At 47.5% G+C, this 12,552-nt stretch overlaps 1 protein-coding gene across 1 annotated transcript in view; it reads right to left on the bottom strand.

Annotated features, from left to right (window-relative positions):
• Window positions 1–12,552, bottom strand: part of ADAMTS16 (ADAM metallopeptidase with thrombospondin type 1 motif 16) — a 154,294-nt gene that overhangs the window by 15,002 nt on the left and 126,740 nt on the right. The gene's annotated exons all lie outside the window — the stretch shown is intronic.

Here is a 12,552-nt window from a genome sequence, read left to right as displayed (position 1 = left end):
AACGATAATCCCCATTAAATATTCAGCGTTCCATTCCCAAGTATGTCGTCAATGTCAAAATTTCATCGCTCGTCAGAGTCAGAATCTGAATAAAGCTCATAGTTTGCAATTGGTTGATGTGTCTTTCTTCTCTTTTAGTCTGTAGGTTCTTCTGTAATCTCATTTATTTTTCTATTCCATTTATCTGTGACAGAAAGATTGCATACCTTACTGCGTCTCCATTTTTTTTTTTTTTTTTTTTTTTGCTGATTTCAGGACTTTGCAAGTTACATCTCTGTGGTATCACTTAGTATGCTCCTCTGCACTTCCTGTAATTTAGGTGGATCTAATGCCTTTGTCAGATGCGGGTTTTTTGTCTGTTTGTTTGTTTTGTGTGATTACTTTAAAAGTGATGACTTCCAGCAGGAGACCTATAATGTCTGCTCGTCTTTCTTTCAATTTGTTAGCAGCTGCTGATGCTCGAGGATGTTTCTCGAAGCAGCCCTGTTTCTCTCTCTTCTGACTGTAAAAGCATTCTTTGTCGATAGGCATGTCGGCAGATGATGGAGGTGGGGATGTTGGGTCCAGCTCAGCCCCGTGGCATCACCATTTGCTCTCAGATAAGCCTGCATGTGTCCCCAGAGCTTTGCACAAGTCCACCCGCAGGAGGGCTGAGGGCACAGCCAGGGTGGGGCCCGTCTGGGGCGGGAGAGCCGGGAGGTGAGATGCGGTCCAGTAAGGAGTACCCATTTGGACGGACGTCCTTGGGTCCCGGGGAGACGGCCATTTGCCATTTGGACTCTAAGAGGACTTGATTTCCACTCATATTTGTCTCCCTGTTCAGGGCGTGTAAGCAACATTTGAAAATTCTACAGAAAACTCAGGGCCCATGGGGCTCCGTGTCGGTGGTGGTTAAAAATCATCCCCAAGGAGAAAGGAAAAGCCGTGATCTCCTTCCCTCAGACAGAGAAGCGTGACCCCTGCAGGTGGAGCAGGGTCTGGCGATGTGTCCAGCTGTCAGCGTGATGGGACATCGAGGGACAGCAGGGCCCAGGAAGCTGTCGTGAGGCTCTGCCTCGGCCAAGTCTAGGAGGAGGGCTCAAGGGCCCCGAGCAGAAAACTTGTGTCCTGTTCCACAGCATTTCTGAGTGTGAACTGATAGAACAAGATTTCCTCTTGAATCTGGAGGGAAGACAGGATTTGTGAAGATGCCTGGTTCTCCAGGCACAGGGTGCCTGGACAGTCACACTTGGGTTGAGGATGCAAAGCAGTGTCCAGAAAGCCTGGCCGAGAGCTCACTAGGGGCCTCTCAGAGATGCTGTACCAACAGAAGAGATTCTGTGAGGACAGAGTGTGTGCACCGGGTTACGTGGGGAGAAACACAAGGGAGGAGGAAAGTACTCACCATCCCTCCTCCCGGGGACAATGATTCCTCATTAGCTCCTCACCTTTGATTCAGGTGCTTTCTGTGTGTGTGTGTGTGTGTGTGTGTGTGTGTGTGTGTGTGTGTGTGTAAATATATGTTATTTTTTTAACATGATTGAGGGAAGTATGAGCAACTTTTAAATTCAACATTTTTATAACTCAATGTCTAAAACAAACATTTTTCTTACCCTGAAAAGCTTCCATGAACATATTTTCAGAGTCTGTAATATTTTGCAGTACCAGACTGAGTAGATGAATATCTAAATAAGGAAATAAAGGCATAAAGGACCAGGAGATCCACAGACACCTGAAATCCTACAAGTTCTAGGTGGACCATGCCTCCAAGATTGCTGAGCAAACCACCAGCATGTTTCCTCAAGTTCTCAAAGGGGTCTGTGACCCAAATCATTTTAGAGCCAGATTTTGGACTCCTGTGAAAGTTCCCCTGGATGGGAAGTGGAAAGGATCTGCCCCCTGCCATGCCTGGGCTCTCAGCAGCCCTGCAGTATCACCTGGTGCCTTTACCCTGAGGTGTACCATGATATTTTTACCTATTTTTGTTTGTAGAAGCCTTGAACTATTTTATACCAAGTGTTTCTCATGAACAGACTCTATTATATTTCTAAGAAAATTATTTAAAAAGAATGCAAAGTTTTACTCATATAATAATAAACTATGTCAAGTTTGTAGGAACTGTTCTCTATCAACCGTGGAAATGCTTCCATTTTTCAATGTCAACAAGATTAGCGTTCTTTAATATCATGTTAAACCACGGAAATTATGCCTAACCCTTATGAAACATGGGCTTTGGCCTCCTGGCTGTGATGAGTCTGCATTTGGATCTTCTCCATTGCTTTTCTGTTGTTTTTATGTTTCCTCCCACTTCTTAAGTTTGCTCTCTCAACCCCGCAGCCTCATAAACTATAATTGGTGTGCAAAGGCGTCTTGGCTCCTCCAAGGCTTTTCACACCCCTGAGTTAAGTCCTCTATCTCCACCATCTTAAGCTGTTCCAACTGGGTTGGTCCACTCTCTGCCCTTCTCTTCTGCACATCATTAAGAAGTGGTCCTGAGCAAAGATCGTTCACACAGCATCTGGAAATGCCAAGTGTCTGCTTTGTTTCGCAGGAAGAGCTCTGGGGAAATGTCTTGATTTCAGCTTATGGAAGAGTCGAAATCCATGCAAGCTTCTGTGCTGACGTCTGAGGGTTCCATGAGCAGAACAAGGTGTGTTGGGTAGCTACCAGTGGCCATACTTGTCCTGCTTTGTTCTGGTTTTTCAAGTTTGCCATCTGGAACAAAGCAGGTGGATGGTATAACCCAAATCAGTCATGTTTCCCCGGCAGGATCTGGAGGACTCAGCTACGCAGCCACCACAGTACTTGCCCTGGCTGAGGGCTCCCCTGGGGCTCACCCTTACAGCCCTCAGTGCTGCCAGGAGAGGTGGTGGAATTTATGGTTGTCACTCAACAGTTTGAGCAGAATTTCCTGGCACCATCTGTTCCATATTCAACATCCCTAATTGTCAACAGTAATTATTTGTTTATCAGAAAATGACTTTCACCTCCTCATAAAAAAAAAATAATAATAACGTTTTGGTTTTGGTTATTTAATGTTTCCTTTGAAAATACAAATTCCCAACAAGGGTATTTGGTTTAGTGAAATACGTTGTCATGAAGCACCACCCCCTCCCCCGCCAGGCAGGCACGGTGCTGTAACTGCCACTCAGGCTCAGAGGCCACCCTCGGTGGGGACCAGCGCCTGAGGCTCACAGCGGACCATCACCCACGGCCAGCCCAGGGCTGTCACGGATTCAGCATTAGGAGCTGTTCCCTTCAGTTTGGAATTCGGTTTCAGTTTCTTCTTCTGTTCTCTTCAAAGTTTCAAGATGAAGCACTAAGCCAATTCCATTTTGAGGAATAACTTCTGATCTTCTGCGGAGCGGTCTTTCATTAACTCAATAAACACAAGGAGTCATGACGGGGCAGAACCCGGGTCACAGCCTGAACCTAGAGAAGGCCACGTTCACAGCTGGATTTAGTTCCAGGGAGGTGCGAGCTGGACAGGGTGAAGGACAACATTCAGACACAGCTCCGATTACAAGGTGTCTCCCACATCGGTCAGTCACGACCTTCACGTGCTAGTGTATCCAGCACAACCTTCAGGTAGGCTGTACTTAATCAAATCGCCCACTTTTACTTTCCGACATCATCTTTAAAATCCTCTGTGACTATAAACACAGACATTCACAGGCTCCACACTCAGTGGCCCAGGGCCTATGACAGACGCCACTGCGGCCCTACGGGCAGGGCAGCGTGTGGGATTTGAAGACAGAAGGACCTTGTCTTTGTATGAAACTACAGCCCCGTCACATGTATAGGTGATCTGAGATTTACCACGCTTTTCATCTAAATGAACTGTTTCCAAGGTAACAGTGCACATCCAACAATAAACAGATGACAGTTTGAAAAATCTGCCTTAGCCACAGGGGGAAAAAAAAAAAAAGCCAGCTAAGAAGTTAACTTAAAGAGGACAGGCAGGCTGTGAGCGGAAAGCACAGCAGCCGGGATCAGAGGTCTTGGGAGGACGAGGAGGGAGAGAAGCTGATTCCTGAGCCCATCTGGCAGCGGGCCACGCACAGGCCATTAGCTGGCCTGGTCCATCTGCTGACTGGGGAATTATTGGTCTATGTCTAAGGATGTTTCATCAGCATCGTAGGATGCCAGCTGCACTCCAGGCAAGTTCCAGGGCAGAAATCCAGCTCTGAGAGGGCCAACGATCTTGGTAACCAAATGTGTAAGTGAACGGTGTCGGTGGGGCAGAGTTCCTGGACAAACAGCTTGCGCTCTGTGCTTACACTCTAACGTCTGGAGCAAATCCTCCCGGGGTCCAGTAGTAAGTGCATTAGAAGTGACAGCAACACGCCGGACACACATGCATCCCCCTCCACCACAGCCTGTTTGCAGGGATGTTCTGAACCCTCCGACTGTCTGCTGGACGCATTCTTCTAGAAGCAATGCTGGGGACTGGCCTCCACCATCACCTCAGAAGGGAAAGTCCATGGCTGACCACTGGTTGGCAAGGACGGGGCCAGACTTCAGGAAACAGGGGACCTGGATCGGGAAGCCAAGCTCTTGCCATCAGCACTTGGAAGCCTGCAGCTTGACAGTGACTTCATTTTGTTCAGCCTCGAAAGTTAAACTACTTTGTTTGATGTGAAACTGAAGGAGAGATTTATAACGAGCCAGACACAGGACTGTAAATTTTCGGCTTTAAATGCGGCATTTCTTTGCTGACTCACATCGAGCCAAACTGCAGGACATCAAAAGCTCCCCATAAAGGAGGTGTGGTGGGTGTTAATTTTATGGACTGTGAGAAGCCAAAGACATGGAGATTTTTATTAATTTTTTACCAGATTTTGCTGTCTCATTGTCCTGTCATCGGATGTTATCTTGAGAAGAATCAGTAGGATTCATTTACACATGGGAGGCGGGGAAATGGAATTATGAGGGACACACAGGTGAAAGAAACCTACCTCGCTGTTGCAGACAGCCCCAATAATTCCCTGTTTCAGCAAAAATCCTTCATCTGAAGGTTCTTCTCTGCAGACCACGGAGGGTGTGTGCACCCCATTAGCTCAAATGAAAACCCTCAGCTCATAGAAGGTGAAAGGGAAGTCCTTAGATTCTGAGGGACAATGAAGGGCTGGTTCTTTGTGGGGCTGCTCCTCCATCTGGTTTCCATGGAAAATTGGAAAAAAAGAGGCTGACCAGTAGAGCTGGGAAGGACTGCAGAAATGGTCTGCTTTTCTGGTTGTGTTTTACGGATGGGGAAATGGCAGCCCAAGAAGCAAAGACAGTCACAGAGGGAGTGGAAGATGCAAAGAGGATGCAGGGAACCCCCACAGCACTGTCCTCAGGACTCATCCCCGCTCTGGAAAGAATAAACATCTTTCCCATCATCAGAGTTCAACGTGGGGAAGGCAACCCCCTCTCACTCCTCTTTTACATCCACTCAGTACCCAACTCTTTGTATCACAAACCCCTCTGCTATGGGATAAAAAAAAAAAACTCAGGTGGTAACTGCACACAGGTAGGCGAGTTAGCAATCTACGCCAAGTTGCAACTGAAATTGAGTAATGACTGGGTAGGCGGTACCTCCCTCCACTTTAACAAGTTTAACATCTCCAATTCTCGTGCCCAAGGATGGCACCAAGGGGCTGAGAGGACCCTGTGACCTAGCCTGGGGCTGAGACCATGTTTCCCCAACCACAGCTGCATGGCGGGCCCCTCAAGCATCTGCACATCCCTGGCCTCTCCTCCATTCTGCAGGAATCACAAATCTGGGGTTGAGGGTCAAAAATCTGAATTTTTACAAAGCCCTCTTTCCCCAGCCTGGTGGCCGAGATGACCATCAGGGTTGGGAACACACTCTGAGAAATGGGACACCTGCTCCTCAGGAGAGTCCAGCGCTCTGGCTTTTGAAGGTGGTAAGTGCCTTTGCTCCCTCCTTTGTATTAAAGTTGTACTGATGTTATTTTTAACGATTATAAGAACTGAGATGTGCCATTAAAGCATCAGGGGAAAAGCCTGGTGAGTGGGTTCTTCTGCAGGAGGCATCATCCTTCACTCCCTGTCATAGGCAAATGTGAAAAGCCCACCCAGGCAACCCCATCGCCCAGCAGCCCCCTGGTCCAGCTGCCCCTGCTCTGCACAGCCCTCCTGGCTTTAAAGACTGATCTGGAGCAGGTGCCTGGCCCCAGACCCAGCGCCCGAGCTTCCGGGAGTGCAATTCATGCAGGCTTAGGCTCCTTCAGGAAGAAAGACCCCCCAACACCAAAGTGGCTGAGGAGCTGGGATGGACCAGAGGTGCTTCCTCCTGCGCTGGCCCTTCCCACCTCAAAATGATGAGCTCTGAGAAGTAAAGGTAAACAGGTCCAGTGCTGACACTCTTCCAATCCTCCCAAACAACACAGCTTGACAGCTGGGGAGATGCAGTTCCTACCCAAGGATGGCTTCATGGGGTGCAAGGTCTTCGGTAATGTACATTTCGCTTGGGCATGGCAGGTCGTGACAATGATTGCATTCATAGCTGAGGACACCATTTAGGTTATAAAGACCCCTCTTCTACCACCCTGCCCTCTAGGGAGTCAACTGGTTTTCCACTGGGAAGGACCAATATAACTTCCTATGTGAGACTCCTCCAATGTCTGCCCCCAGGAGAACAGAGCAGGGGGATCCTCCCCCATTAGTGCCTGTCCTAGGGATTCTCTACATCTGTTCTTCTCTGAACCACCACCTGGATGAATGCCTTCCTGCCATGGGTTCATTTCTAGCCTCAGGAGCAGCTCTCTACTCTGAACTGACCTGTCAGACAGTTGGGCCTCTCCATTGGCAAAACCCCCAGGCCACTGCCCACACCATGCTGAGTGCCAGGTGGGGTGAAGAGCCAGCCTTGTCCACATTGTCAACATCCTTCTGCTACCACCTGGCGACAGTGGGCACACGGGGAAGCAGCTGAGCCTGCCCTCAAATCTGCCTCTGCCAGCTGAACTTGTTATAGGAATTGTGTAATATAATTAGTTTGGTGTAGCTCAATGGAACATGAGCATGGAAAACGAGACACTTGCTTCTATGAAAACTAAGCTGAATCTTTGGAATGACTCAGTAGAGCTCAGTCATTAAATGGAATTGCTCTCAGCTTAGGTGTGGCTGAGAGAAAAGTAAACTATGAAGAAAAAATGAAAGATTTAAGATGATTTTGCACCTGGATGAATAGGACGAGTTTCAGCCTTCTGTCAAGAAACTCATACTGAACATCATGGGTATTGGGCATATTTTATGCAAGTAATCAACTTAGATCTTTAATAGGCATCTTCCTACTCAAAATAAGCTTTGGCTATAACTAAAAGAATTAGCAGGGGGCTTCCCTGGTGGTACAGTGGTTAAGAAATCCGCCTGCCAATGCAGGGGACATGGGTTCGAGCCCTGGTCCGGGAAGATCCCACATGCCGTGGAGCAACTAAGCCCGTGCGCCACAACTACTGAACCTGTGCTCTAGAGCCCATGAGTCACAACTATTGAGCCGGTAAGCCTAGAGCCCGTGCTCCACAACAAGAGAAGCGACTGCAATGAGAAGCCCGCACACCGCAACGAAAAGTAACCCCTGCTCACCGCAACTAGAGAAAGGCCGCATGCAGCAACGAAGACCCAATGCAGCCAAAAAAAAAAAAAAAAAAAAAATTAGCAAATGGGCGCATGTATGTATTTTAAGTGAAAATAAAGGTTCAAGGTGTATGTGTATGTATGTTATTTTTAAATGAGTTTCCTTTAATTTACTGTTTTTTTCAGAGGGCTGAAGGAGAGCATCTTTTCCTTCTGGTGAGAGCCCCCAAATCCCCCATAAGTGCCTCACCTATATAAAGCCCTGCATCTCCACCACAGAGCATCTCCACCTGAGGTGCAATGGCCACCCGGAGACGACAGTCCCCACCTTCACTCCTCTGCCCTGCATGCCCTTTCAGGGGGTGGAACCCCTCCTGGCTTCCATCCTCCACCCTTCCTGCATCTCCCCAAATCATAGATTCTACTTCCCTCTTCTCCAGCAAAACTGCTCCCTCCTGCACATCTGACAAAATCCAGGTCTATGATGGCTCATTTTATGTGTCAACTTGACCGGGTAATGGAACCCAGATATCTGCTCAAACATTATTCTAGATGTTTCTGGGGAGGTGTTTTTTAGATGAAGTAAGCATTTAACTCTGTAGGCTTTGAGCGAAGCAGATCGCTCTCCATAATGTGGGTGGGTCTCACCCAATCAGTTGAAGTCCTTAATAGCAAAAGACTGAGGTTCCCCAGAAGAAGAGAACATTCTGCCAGCAGACGACCTTTGGACTTGAACCATGGCACTGACCCTTTGCTGGGTCTCCAGATTTGGGATGTGCCAGCCTCTACAACTACATCAGTTGATTTCTTAAAATTTCTCTCTCCACACACATACACACACGCGCGCACACACACACACACACACACGCGCACACACACCCTACTGGTTCTGTTTTTCTGAGGACCCAGACTAGTACAAGATTTTTGTCATTTCTCATCTGAATGGACTCTACATTGGCCCCTTGCTCCTGGGTTTGGTCTGATAAAAGCCAATCTCCATTCTGAGACTAGGAAAAATTAGTTTCATTGCTAACATGAATGTGCTTCCTTCACTATCTGAAGTCCTTGTCAGCTCCATTTCCTAGAATACACAGTTCACCACCCAGGTGAACCTGCTGCATTGCTGTGCTCCTTCTCTTCCCCCCCAGATACTGATTGTTCAGAATACTAGGTGTAGAGTACCAAGTATAGAGTTCTAGGTGCAGAGTACTAGGTATAGAGTACCAGGTGCAGAGTACTAAGTATAGAGTACTAGGTACAGGGTACTAGGTATAGAGTACTAGGCACAGAGTACTAGGTATAGAGTACTAGGTGCAGGGTACTAGGTATAGAGTACTAAGCACATAGTACTAGGCACAGAATACTAGGTATAGAGTACTAGGCACAGAGTACTAGGTGCAGGGTACTAGGTATAGAGTACTAAGCACAGAGTACTAGGCACAGAGTTCTAGGTATAGAGTATTAGGTGCAGAGTGCTAAGTATAGAGTACTAGGTATAGAGCACTAGGCACAGAGTACTAAGTATAGAGTACTAAGTCCAGAGTACTAATTAAGCCTGCACCATGAGGCTCACTCACTCCTTCTCCCAGCCTGGTGTTTCTCTTCAGTTAGCTCCTTTCTGACAGGGCTCAACAGGAGAAATCACAATGCAAGGAGGGCAAGAATCAAATCTCGATGAGAATTCCACATTTTAAAGGAATGAGAGAGACTGTTCTGTGATAAAGAGGAAGTAGCAAGAAGGAAAGGTCTGTAGGCTTCGTTCTGATAGGAGTGTTCCCCCTGAACCTCTGCTCCTCATACAAAGGACAAGAGTGAAGAAAAGGAGAGAGGAAATTGGGACCAAACAGCCATAAGAAGCAATAATTCCTAAGCGTCTGTAGGCTACGTCTCACCCTCACTGAGCGAGGAATGTGTCCACTGCCATCATCAAGCAAACAACGTCAGGAAATACTCCTCACCCATGAAACATGACTAGGACATTGTGACCCCTCAGAGGCATCTTTTGGCAACTTTCTCACATCCCAGGAAAATTGACCTCAGGTCCTGCTTCTTCTCCAGAGCCTGACTGCAGACTCACAAGGTCACTTGTGGTTTCCCAGCTTCACATTCCCCTGACACATGTTGCGTGGAACACTTTCACACCACTCCATGCATTCCCTTTGCCGAAGTGACACAGTGAATGCAGGTCACCTTTTAACAAACACGGACATGCAGCCCACGGGCCATGCACATGGGCGTGTGGTTCAGCCAGACCCGATTCTGGATCTGGTGGGTCTTCAAGAATAACTGTGAAAAGGGATGGACACACACACCCTAAGAGGGGTGAGCATTAAGATAGATGCTGCAGAAAGCCAAGGTGGGAGGGCCGGTGGAGGCGAGGCAAGAAGCCCTAGTAACCAAGGATCGGGGATCAAGAGGACGGAGCACTTGATGGGACTGGCCCTGAGGATCCTGGGGCCACACAATGGGATCTGGGTTCCAGGCGCACGGCAATGGAGGGGCATGGCAGGCTTGACGGAGCAGAGTGTCTATGTCGGGTTTGTATTTGACAAAGAGCCTGGCCCTTGCAGAATGGACAAGAGATGGGGAGCTAGACGGGTGGTGGAAACCCATCCGGAAGCTTCTGAGGTTGCAGGGTGAGATGCTGGTGTCGGACTATGTCGCTGTGATAACATTAACACTAATTTTGCCCTGAAAATGGGTGACAGAAAATAGAGTCACCATTTTCTATTAAGACACTTGTTTTGCTGAAAAAATGCTTTCATCTAGCCCAGGAGTTGGCAAACGTTTTACTAAAGAGCCAGATATGTATGTTAGGCTGGTGGCCACACAATTTTAAATTCTCAACCTCGCCCTGGCAGGGAGAAGGCAGACAGAGGCAGCGTGTAAATGAATGGGCAAGAAGTGTTCCAATAAAACCTTATTTACAGAATCGGGTGGTGGGCTCCACGTGGCCCCGGGACCATAGTTTGCCAGCCCCAAACTTAACCAGCTCCACTTAGGAGGAATAGGATTGCACACATCTGCAGAAACCAGGAAGCGGTGGGTATTTTTACAATGGCCAGAATGGCTTTATAAAGTCGGTGTGTCGGAGGTTTAGACCTAGCTTGAGTGCAGCCAAAGCAGATTACTGGGAGGAGTGGGATATTGTGGGAGACAGAAGTTAACAATAAAAACACCCAGTCCCACATGCTAAATCTTGAAGTTCTAGCAGAAGAGTTGTAAATCTTAAAGAGAGGATAAGGCCAAAAGCAGATGGCTTCATATGTGGCAAGAAGGGGCAAGTGGACGGCCAGTGCTTCAGCGAAGGTACAGCCAAGCCAGGCTCTGGAAAGCTGTGAACTCCTAGCTGTTCTGAGCTCCAGTGAGGTGGGTGCTATTCTTTATTTCATTTCCAAGAGGATGGAGGTGAAGCTCAGGAAGGTCTTACAAGCGGTGTGGACCACGGTTCGAGCCCAGAGTCCAGCTTCAGGACCTAGACACACTCTGGGTCCCTTTCTACGCAAACATGATGCCTGCTTTGTGCCCCAAGCTCTTCCAAATGCTTATGCGGATTAACACACTCACACACCCACACATTTAACAATGCCAGGGAGGCGTCATTAGAATTCTCATTTTACAGATGAGGAAACCGAGGCCCAGAGATGGTGAGAGCCTTTGATGCAGCCACTCAGGTCCTAGATGGTCACGGTCACACAGCTGGTAAGCCGCAAGGCCGGGGGGACATGCAGAGAGCCGTGTTCCCACCCGTCCTTCTGTACTGCTGCTGCTCAGTGAGTCAAGGCTTCAGCAAGGTGGGCTTTTCAGCTGAGGAAGTCGAATGAGACAGTTATCCAGTGTGGCTTAGCAATAAACCATCCTAAGATAAATGCATATATTCAGGCATTTGGGGGGCATTATATATCTTAATTGGATAGCTGCAAATTTTCTGTGTATTTCTTTCACACACATGTAAGTGTGGAATTCACTACTCTGGTAAAATTGTGTATTTCTACTTTATGACTAATTACCGTACAGAACAGTTTTTTGAGACATCTGTGATGATTCACTATTGAATCAGTGTCAAAATATTCAGTTAGGTCCATGGTCTTCCCTTAGTCACCACGACATCCAGATTTTCTGTAACAACTGTAATATCTTTTCCTGCTTCTCAAGAAAACCTATTAGTGATGCTCTAGGGAAAGCCTGTGTCTAACATGGATTTAAACATTTCACAACTGGCTTAGGTTCATTTTTCTTTCTTTTAGAATGGATGACCTTCCCATAGGAGATGGTTAAATTCATCTTTCAAGGTGCAAAATGTAATTTAAGTCATGGAAGATTCACTAAGAACTTTGTGCCGACTCACTTGCCTTGGATCCTTGTTCTCCTCGGAAGGAATGTCAGTTTCTTGTTCTAATACAGAAGTTGAACTCTCCCCACGGTGGCTTCTTCCTTTTATGGAAGGATTTTAAAATGATGGCATCACTCCTACAGTGTCAGGCTTTTCTGGTGTTTTTGCTGTAGGGTTTCTTGGATCTTCACTCCTAGGTAAATACTTTGCAATCATCTTCTCCAAACACAGGAGTCAATTTTCTAAGAAAGCTTTCCAGGTGGCCTTGTCCAGCACATCTGGACAGTTTGAGCCAGACCACAGCCACTCAGTTCCCGAGGATTCTTCCCTCGACCAGGGCGGGGTGCTGCAGGGGTCTGGGCCACGTGGGATTGGTCACTTACCATCAACAGAGGGTTTATGTACCAGGGTTGCCAGGAATGGCCATAAATCCATTGGGTTTTAAGAGAGAAACCAAAGAAGCAGATCAAATCCATATTTTACACAGAGCAAATCCGCAAGCACACTGACACCATGGATGAAATCAACGTCAATATCCTGTCCAGAGCCTTGATCGCATTCTTTGCTGGAAGGTAATAAGAGACACTAAGAAGGTCGTGGTCATAGGGTCACACAACCCAAGTCCACGAAGTAGCCACAGAGCTTTCTGAGTG

This window comes from Pseudorca crassidens, chromosome 3 (assembly GCF_039906515.1).
Source record: "Pseudorca crassidens isolate mPseCra1 chromosome 3, mPseCra1.hap1, whole genome shotgun sequence".
Classification (NCBI taxonomy): domain Eukaryota; kingdom Metazoa; phylum Chordata; class Mammalia; order Artiodactyla; family Delphinidae; genus Pseudorca; species Pseudorca crassidens.
This window is presented reverse-complemented; position numbering and strand designations above follow the sequence as displayed.